The sequence below is a fragment of the Capsicum annuum genome, chromosome 9 (genome assembly GCF_002878395.1).
Source record: "Capsicum annuum cultivar UCD-10X-F1 chromosome 9, UCD10Xv1.1, whole genome shotgun sequence".
Lineage (NCBI taxonomy): Eukaryota > Viridiplantae > Streptophyta > Magnoliopsida > Solanales > Solanaceae > Capsicum > Capsicum annuum.
The window spans coordinates 107,687,731-107,696,190 of NC_061119.1; positions in this window are offsets into that span (position 1 = coordinate 107,687,731).

Consider the following 8,460-nt stretch of genomic DNA (forward strand, 5'->3'; position numbering starts at 1 on the left):
TGTGGTAGCCGCAGTCACGAACATGCTGCTATGGTCGCGGGCTAGCGGGATTTTGCTCTAGGGAAATTTTGTAAATTGACACAGTTCTACCCAACTCTCTTATAAGGTACAAATCTTTTCTCCTTTAGAATCATTAAACTTGGAAATTGAAAACTGGAGACTTGGTGAACCCTAGAAATTATAGAAGCTTTTGTACTTGAATTCCAATAATAATTTGGTAAAATTGAGGTGTAAAGTGAAGACTCTTCTTATTGTCCATTTCTATAGATGCTATGAATTAATATTTTGGTATATCTATTATCTTTTACTTTATGAGTAGATAGACTCTCTTGCCTTGCGATTATGTTGAATTATGGTGTAATTATATATGGGTTGTATTTATTTATGTGGATTTAAGTTTGTTAATGAAAGGTTTTTCTATTGCTTGGATTAATTAGATGGGATTTGTGGGTGCAAACCCAAAATTCCCAAAATGGATTCGTAGGTTAAAACCTCAAATTCTTGAAAGCTCACTTCTTCCTTGAAAGAGGGATGTGAGTAAAATCTTGGAACCCTTATAATCTTTGAAAGAGGGATATGGGTTACTAGGCAATAGTGGACAATTGTAACTATGGTTTTCTATCTTTTCACTATCTTATAATTAAGGGTGAGTAGAGAGTTAGCCATATCTTGGGCGCCCTCTTAGAAATAGGGATGCCCAATTAAGGTATTAGGTGGTTTCATTTAACAAACTTGTGAGGTACCAGAAAGGATCCAAAAGTAAGACCCTTGAGGTTTTGTTGACAAACTACCCTCAAGGCCCTCAAACCTATCCTACCATATTGTTAATAACTATATTTCCCACCAAATCATCATGCACCTATGCATAGCTTTCCCTTAAATAGACATAATCCAAATATTCATCTTATATCAGATTGTTAATCGCAATTATTACCGTTAGTTTGTTAACTTCAATTTACTTTAATAGAAATATGTTCCAAACAACCCTCCCTCCTATTTTTTAATCATCAATTTTATTTTTTTTAATGTGAGCATACTATTAGATGAAATTTATACCTATAGGTTTTGAAGATTAGACTGGATCCTTATGGATTCGACCTCAACATAAGTTGAGATATTAACAACGACCATCCTCTACCTATTTAAATGGTATAGGGGAGCATTATCAAAATGACAATGTTGTCGGGGAGTGAGACTTAGTCTTCACTTATACGGTGTTGATTGCAGCTTTGGTTAAACTCATGGTGATTTTGATTTACTTTTTTTGTTGTTTTTTATTGTTGCTAGGTGATCTCTATTTCCTCCAAATGTCCAAGTGTCAAGACAAGATTAGTGGGAATCCATCAAATGATCATGTCAAAACTATCGGTTATCTTGGTGATGAAGAATATGCTAGTGCCCTTCGTATTCCCCCTACCGGGAGAAATGGCTTATTCTTTATCACAAGTGTCATACTCCAATAACTTCAAATGAAGGGTTTCTTTGGGGGAAAACTCATGAAGATCCTAATATGCATTTGAAGAATTTTTCAAAGTTTTTTCACCCTTTGATATTACACAAATATCGCAAGAATCCATTCATCTACACCTCTTCCCGTTCTCTTTAATGGGCAAGGAGGTATCATGGATTTGTTATTTTCTAGCCGGCTCAATTACTTTATGGAATGAAATTACCATGGATTTCCTTCATCGGTATTTCCCACCGTATAAAATGCTTCAATTACATGATGAAATCATAAACTTCCGCCAATTTCATAGAGAGCTTTGGTATGAAGCTTGGGGAAGATTTCAGGGGAAGCTATTGAAATGTCCAATTCATGAAATGCCCAAGAAGTTGATTCTCTAAGTATTCAATAGGGCATTGGACCCAACCAATAAAGAAATAGTAGATAATGCATTCGATGGATCATTAGTTAAATCATCATATGAGGGTGAATCAAAGGTATTTTATTTAGCGGCAAAATTGGCTAGTGAATGGCATATGAATGATGCTAAGGTGGACGCGGGGGCTCCCTCCTCATCCATTGTGTTTCAAGATCAAAGATATCTAAAGGAGGAAATGGATTCAAGAATGATCAATTTAATATCACACCTAGAACTTTTTACTAAGCATGTGATGGGGGCCCCTATTAAAAGAGTCAATATTATAGATATAAAGGATAACAAAGCAATTGAAGGTGAGGAAAAAAAGGTATGTGATGATCGAAGGAGATGGTTTCCAAATTATCTGGAGGGTTTCCACATTGCCTTTAAAGGGAAATATGGGAATCATGGACAGAACGATGAAAATTGGGTCATACATCAATGTGAAAGAGGGGTGCATTAATGAGGATATTTTTAGTCAAGCCTTGGTTGGAATTAAAAGGATCGACAAAATAATGGAAGAAATAAGGGATGATTTCTCCACGATCCATCAAATGGTGCAGACTCGTTAAAAAGACATTCAACGACTTGAAGAAAAATTAAATCAAATACAATCCACCTTATAAAAGATAAAATAAATAAGTAACGAGTGGCATAGCCACCAATGCTAATGTCACTCAAGGTGGAAAAGATCTTGGAAAAGGCATGGAATTTGATTATGATCCCTGCAAAAGATAAAATGATGAGCAAACAAATAAAAAGAGATAGAGGTCGAATAACGATGAGTCAAGGCCAAATGAGGTTACCCTTGAAAATTCAAAGATAAAAGAATGCCATCTTGTCTCTATACGACACCTCATGATTCCTCCTCCTTTCCTTCAACTATTCTTAAAAAAGAAGAAAATTTTATGTTTCAAAACTTTTTGGATAAAATTAGCAACCTCTCCATCAACATCCCTTTAATCAAAGCATTGCAAGATATGTTGGGGTATGCTAAATTTATGAAGGAGTTTGTCACCAAAAAATAGCAAGTGGGGGATGACACAATATAAATAACACATCATTTTAGTGTTATTAGATGAAGATAAAGAAGAAAGACCTGGGTGCCTCCAGAATCTCGTGTACTAACAAAATGTTCAAGTTTGTTAAAGCCTTGTGTAACCTCGAGGTAAGTGTGAATTTAATGCCTTAAGCAATATTTTATAAGAATGGGTTAGGGAAAGTGCAACCCACCATAATGAGATTGCTTATGGCCGGTCGATCCTTCAAGAAACCTATGCGAATACTTAATGATGTACTAGTTAAAGTCAAACGGTTCATCTTCCCAGCCTAGTTTGTAATCGTTGCTAATGCTTTGGACCATGAAATTCCTATTATTCTCAAAAGGACATTTCTAGACACTGAGAAAGCATTGGTAGATGTGGAATACGGTGACATTAAGTTTCTCTTGAATAATGAAGAGGTTTATTTCAATGTATATAAGTCCATGAAGGAACCAATGGATTTTGAAGTAGTATCGATGATTTATACCATTGATGGTGAGGAGATGAACCATGTCAATAAGAGCTTGGTGGATGATCCGTTGGTAGCTATTTTGTTGAATAGTGAAAGAGAAGAAATTGAAGAGTTTGATGAAGTGGTTAAATATGTAATAGAACTTTGATCTTATATAGAGAACCCAGTAAAGTTGGACCTTGATCTTAAAAGCTGTAAAAGCCCACCCGCAAAGTCGCTCATTATTGAGCCACCCAAACCTGAATTGAAGTCATTGCTTCCATATCTTAAATATATGTTCTTGGGGGATGGGGATACTTTAACTATCATCATTGTAGGTGATATTGAGCCCTACAAAGTGGATGCCTTAAAATTGGTGGTGAAAAACTTTATTCAAGCTATCGGATGGACAATTAAGAATATCATAGGAATAGCCCCCGGTATTTGTTCCCACAATACCAAGCTTGAGCAAAATTATGTCCCAAGTGTGGAACAATAAATAAGGATAAATCAACTTATGTAAGAAGTTCTGAAGAAAGAAATTATAAAGTCCCTTGACGTGGGAGTCATCTACCCAATCTCCCATAGAACTCAGGTGAGCCCCGTGCAATGTGTTAAAAAAAAGGTGGCATTACAGTATCTAGAAATGAAAAAAATAACCTTACTCCCATCTGTCTGATTAGGGAATGGAGGGTATGCATGGAATACTGAAATTTTAACTCTTGGACTAAAAAGGACCACTTCCCTATGCCCTTTATGGACAAAATGCTAGATAGGTTGGTTAGAAGAGGATGGTATTTCTTTCTAGATGGTTATTCAGGGTACAATAGAATTTGTATCACCCAGAAAGACCAAGAGAAAACAATTTCACTTGCCTCTATGGTACATTCGTATTCAAGTGGATGTCGTTTGGTTTGTGCAATGCACTGGAAACTTTTCAATGTTTTTGCGGATATAGTTCAAGAGTCGATGGAAATTTCCATGGATGATTTCTCGGTGGTAGGGAACTCCTTTGAATCATGTCTTGAGCATTTGAGCAAGGTGCTTGAGAGATGTATGGAAACCAACCTTGTCCTTAATTGGGAGAAATGCCATTTCATTATCAAGGAGGGTCTTGTTTTGGTCCATAAAATCTTGAGGAAGGGAATACAATTCGATCAAGCTAATATATAGGTAATATCCAAGTTGCCACCCCTCATTTTGGTAAAGCATTTTTGGAGATTTCTAGGGCACGTCGGGTTCTATCGGCGGTTTATCAAGGATTTCTCCAAAATAGCTCATCCAATGTTCAAGATCCTTGGAAGGAAGGCCAAGTTCCATTTTGATAATGCATGTTTGAATTCTTTCCATTGTCTCAAGGAGTTGCTTATTTCATCTCAGATTATTGTGGCTTTGAATTGGTCATCCCCGTTCGAAGTGATGTATGATGCAAGCGAGATTACACTAGTTACGGTGTTGGGGAAACTGAAGTAAAAGATATTTCACCCCATCTATTATGTGAGAAAAAACTTAAATAATGCTCGACATAGCTTCACTATTGCCGAGCAAGAACTGTTGGTGGTGGTCAATGCTCTTCAAAAGTTTCATGCCTACTTATTAGGAATGAAAGCAGTAGTGCACATAGATCATGCCACCCTTAAATACCTCATGGCGAAGAAGGAAGCCAAGTTATGTCTAATTAGATGGATCTTGCTCTTGCAAGAATTTGATTTCGAGTTGAATGATAGAAAAGGTTGTGAAAACAAGTGGCCGACCATCTTTCCCATCTTGAGAGTAATCATGAAATAAATAGGAAAATTAAGATTGATAATGCTTTTATAAATGAGTTACTAACGTCAATCTTGAGACCAGTCAACCTATGGTATGCTGACTATGCTAATTATGTGGCGAGTTTTATACTCCCTGTAATGCCCGTGCATTTTCTTAGCTTGAAAATCCTGTCAAGGATGTTAGAAATTGTTGTAAAATAAGAATTCATTATTGTAAATGACGTATTTCCATAATTTTCACTTCCTATCATGTGGGAAATTGAATAAGCTTTCCATCGATATATAATTTGGCAAAATTCGACACCCGGGCGAAAAGTTAGGTCCTTTTTGTGAGACAGTGTTTAACCTGAGACTTTAGCACATCGCGGAGATAGATCAAATGGCAATTGTCAAATTCTAGTGTTGCTCTACGATACTGGTGCATCGCACCAAACTTCCAGGTCGTAGACAAGGTGGCAACACGATAGCTCTGCGTCGCGCCACCGTGAAGTTTCCCAATTGTAAATTTCCAGTGACAGCGTGATAACGCCGCGTTGCGCCAAGGTCCCGATTTGGAAAATTTTATTGAAAATTAAATTACGTGTCCATGGTTAAAAGGGTCAATTTTCCCCCCTATATAAGCTTCCAAACACGAGATTTAGCTCTTATTCATCCAAAATATTTATGTTTTTCTCAATTACACTCAAGAACTCAAGCTAGGGTTTTCATAGAAGGTCCAATTTCAAGAAGGTTTCACCATCAATCTTTGTGAAATCACGAACTAAGGTATGCATAGTATTCATTCATGGACTCCTTCTGTCCATGAAGTCCAAGAATCCCTTTTCTAAACTCAAGTTATGGATTTTTTATATATTTTCATGTTTTGGCTGCTCATGTACATTTTTGATAGATGTGAAATTGGATTCTACTCCATGATTGTTGATACTTTCTATGTCGATTTAATTACTATAGCCATAGATTCATGCAACCCTAAGATTTAAACCCATGAATGATGAAATTAGAATTGAATAATGAAGTTTACATGTACCATGTCTGTCATATGTTTGATTAAATGCCTAGATGAAGGAATATTGTCTAACTAGCATGATATCATGAAATCCCCATGTATGCACATGATTATTCCTATTACATGTTTGATGAAATGCTCCTGTGAAGGTAGTATGTATTATAATGATAGTCAAGTCTTCAAGTAAATCATGTTATGTTAGTTTCCTTCTATCGAGTCCTGGGGGTACTTGTACCCAAAATATAAGTTGTGTACCTAGATCCATGTCATGTTTTCACCATACTCTTAGTCAAGCTATGAACTCTTAGACTACAGATAGTCTTATGACTCAGGAAAAATCTCCATGATCTCATGACTCAGGCAGTTGTCAGATATCAGTAGTATTCTGTCAGCCAAAAAAAATTAGTAACTCAGTCTATGCTCAGTCCAGTTCAGTAAATCATGTTTAGTGTCCATTTGCATGGGAGTAGGAATTATCATCGACTGAACACAAGGATGGGGACTCACCTATTATACGAGGGTGTGAATCTTAGAAGAAATTCTTGTGTTCAAGAACTATATAGCTAGCATAGGTTGAGACATCATAACCTGCTATATGAGGGTAGATAAGGTGGCTTAACTTGTTATGTGAGGGTTCCCACTATTCTCGCTATAGTTACTTGTTATACGAGGGTTACTCACATGTTGTCCTTACCAGTGGTACAGTATTGACACCCTTCCAATCAAGGCATAGATTGGACCCCAGCTCAGCTATTATAGCACATTTGGGGCATGTCGGTTAGATACTACTTCCCACATTTTCATATTACTGAATCAGGATTGTCAGATATATTCAATCAGTTTCAGTAATAGAACGCATATAGTTCTTTAGATTTTAGGACTGTCAGACACAGTCAACTCAGACATAGAGCAGAACTCGGATAATTCCATCAAATTTAAGACTGTCAGACACAATCACCCATGTTATTAGTTATATTCAGGTATAGTCATTCATGTTATCAGTTATGTTATGTTATTAGTATCCAGAATCAGTAGTTAGGCTACCACAGTATCAGTATCATGTTATCATGTTTCCAGTTACAGTTGTGTATTTAGGTATGCATTTTCACGTTCATGTTAGACAGTCAGCTAGTATTGATCATGCAGGAAAACCATTTCATATAGCCTACCTCACACGTATACTCAGTACATTCCGTTGTACTAACGCATTTGTGCTATGGTGTTTTCTTTTTATGTTACACTATAGGTTCAGAGACACGAGTTCCAGATCAGCAGTAGATTCTAGGTTCAGCAGTTAGAGTAGAAGTGAGTCCTCATCCTTTGAGGACATAATGATTTTTAGTATCTCATTGATTAGATTATTAGTTGGAGTTAGTTGGTGATATGTCCCATCAACCCCTTATTCAGATTCTTCAGATAGTAGAGGCTGTCAGACTAGATATAGACTATCATGTTTTAGACTTTAGTTTTGTTTTGGGTATTATATTACACCACACAGATTTTACATTATTCAGTTATGTTCATGATCAAACCTTATGGTCTTTCAGTGTATGTTTTTGCATCATTCTGTTCTTATACAGTATACAGGTACAGATATCAGTAATGGGTTAGCTTATGGTCATTTGGGGTCATGAGAATTGTGTAGCATTCCGGTTCAGCAAATTGGGTCGTTACACTCCCCAAGGGACTTAATTATCATCAAAAGAAGCGGGTCATGTTTGATGTAATTTTTGGGATGATCCCTTTCTATTTCCAGAGTGCGCAGATCGTATAATTAGGCTTTGTGTCATGAAGGTTGAAATGAATAATATCCTTAAAGCATGTCACTCCTTACCTTAAGACGGTAACCATAGAGGAATCCAAACTTCCACAAACTTTTAATATGGGTATCACTGGCCCACTATTCATAGGGATGCCATTAGTGGGTCAAATCATGACATCAATGCCAAATGCAAGGTGGAATCTCAAAAATACATGAACCGCCTCTTCTCTCGAATCTTGAAGTTGAACTCTTTGATGTGTGAGGAATCGATTTTATAGGCCCTTTTATGATCTCCTTTAGAAAAAATATATATTGGTGGCGGTTGATTATCTTTCTAAATGGGTGGAACCAATACCTTTTATGAATAATGAGAGCTAGAGCGTCAGTTTATTATTGAAGAAATACATTTTTACTCAGTTCAGAACCCCACGTGCCATTATTAGTGATGGAGGCTCACACTTTTGCAATCAGGTATTTAGGACCCTTCTAAAAAAATATGGGGTGAAGCACAAGGGTTTTACCCCATATAACCCTGAAATAAGTGGACAAGTCAAAGTTTCTAATCGA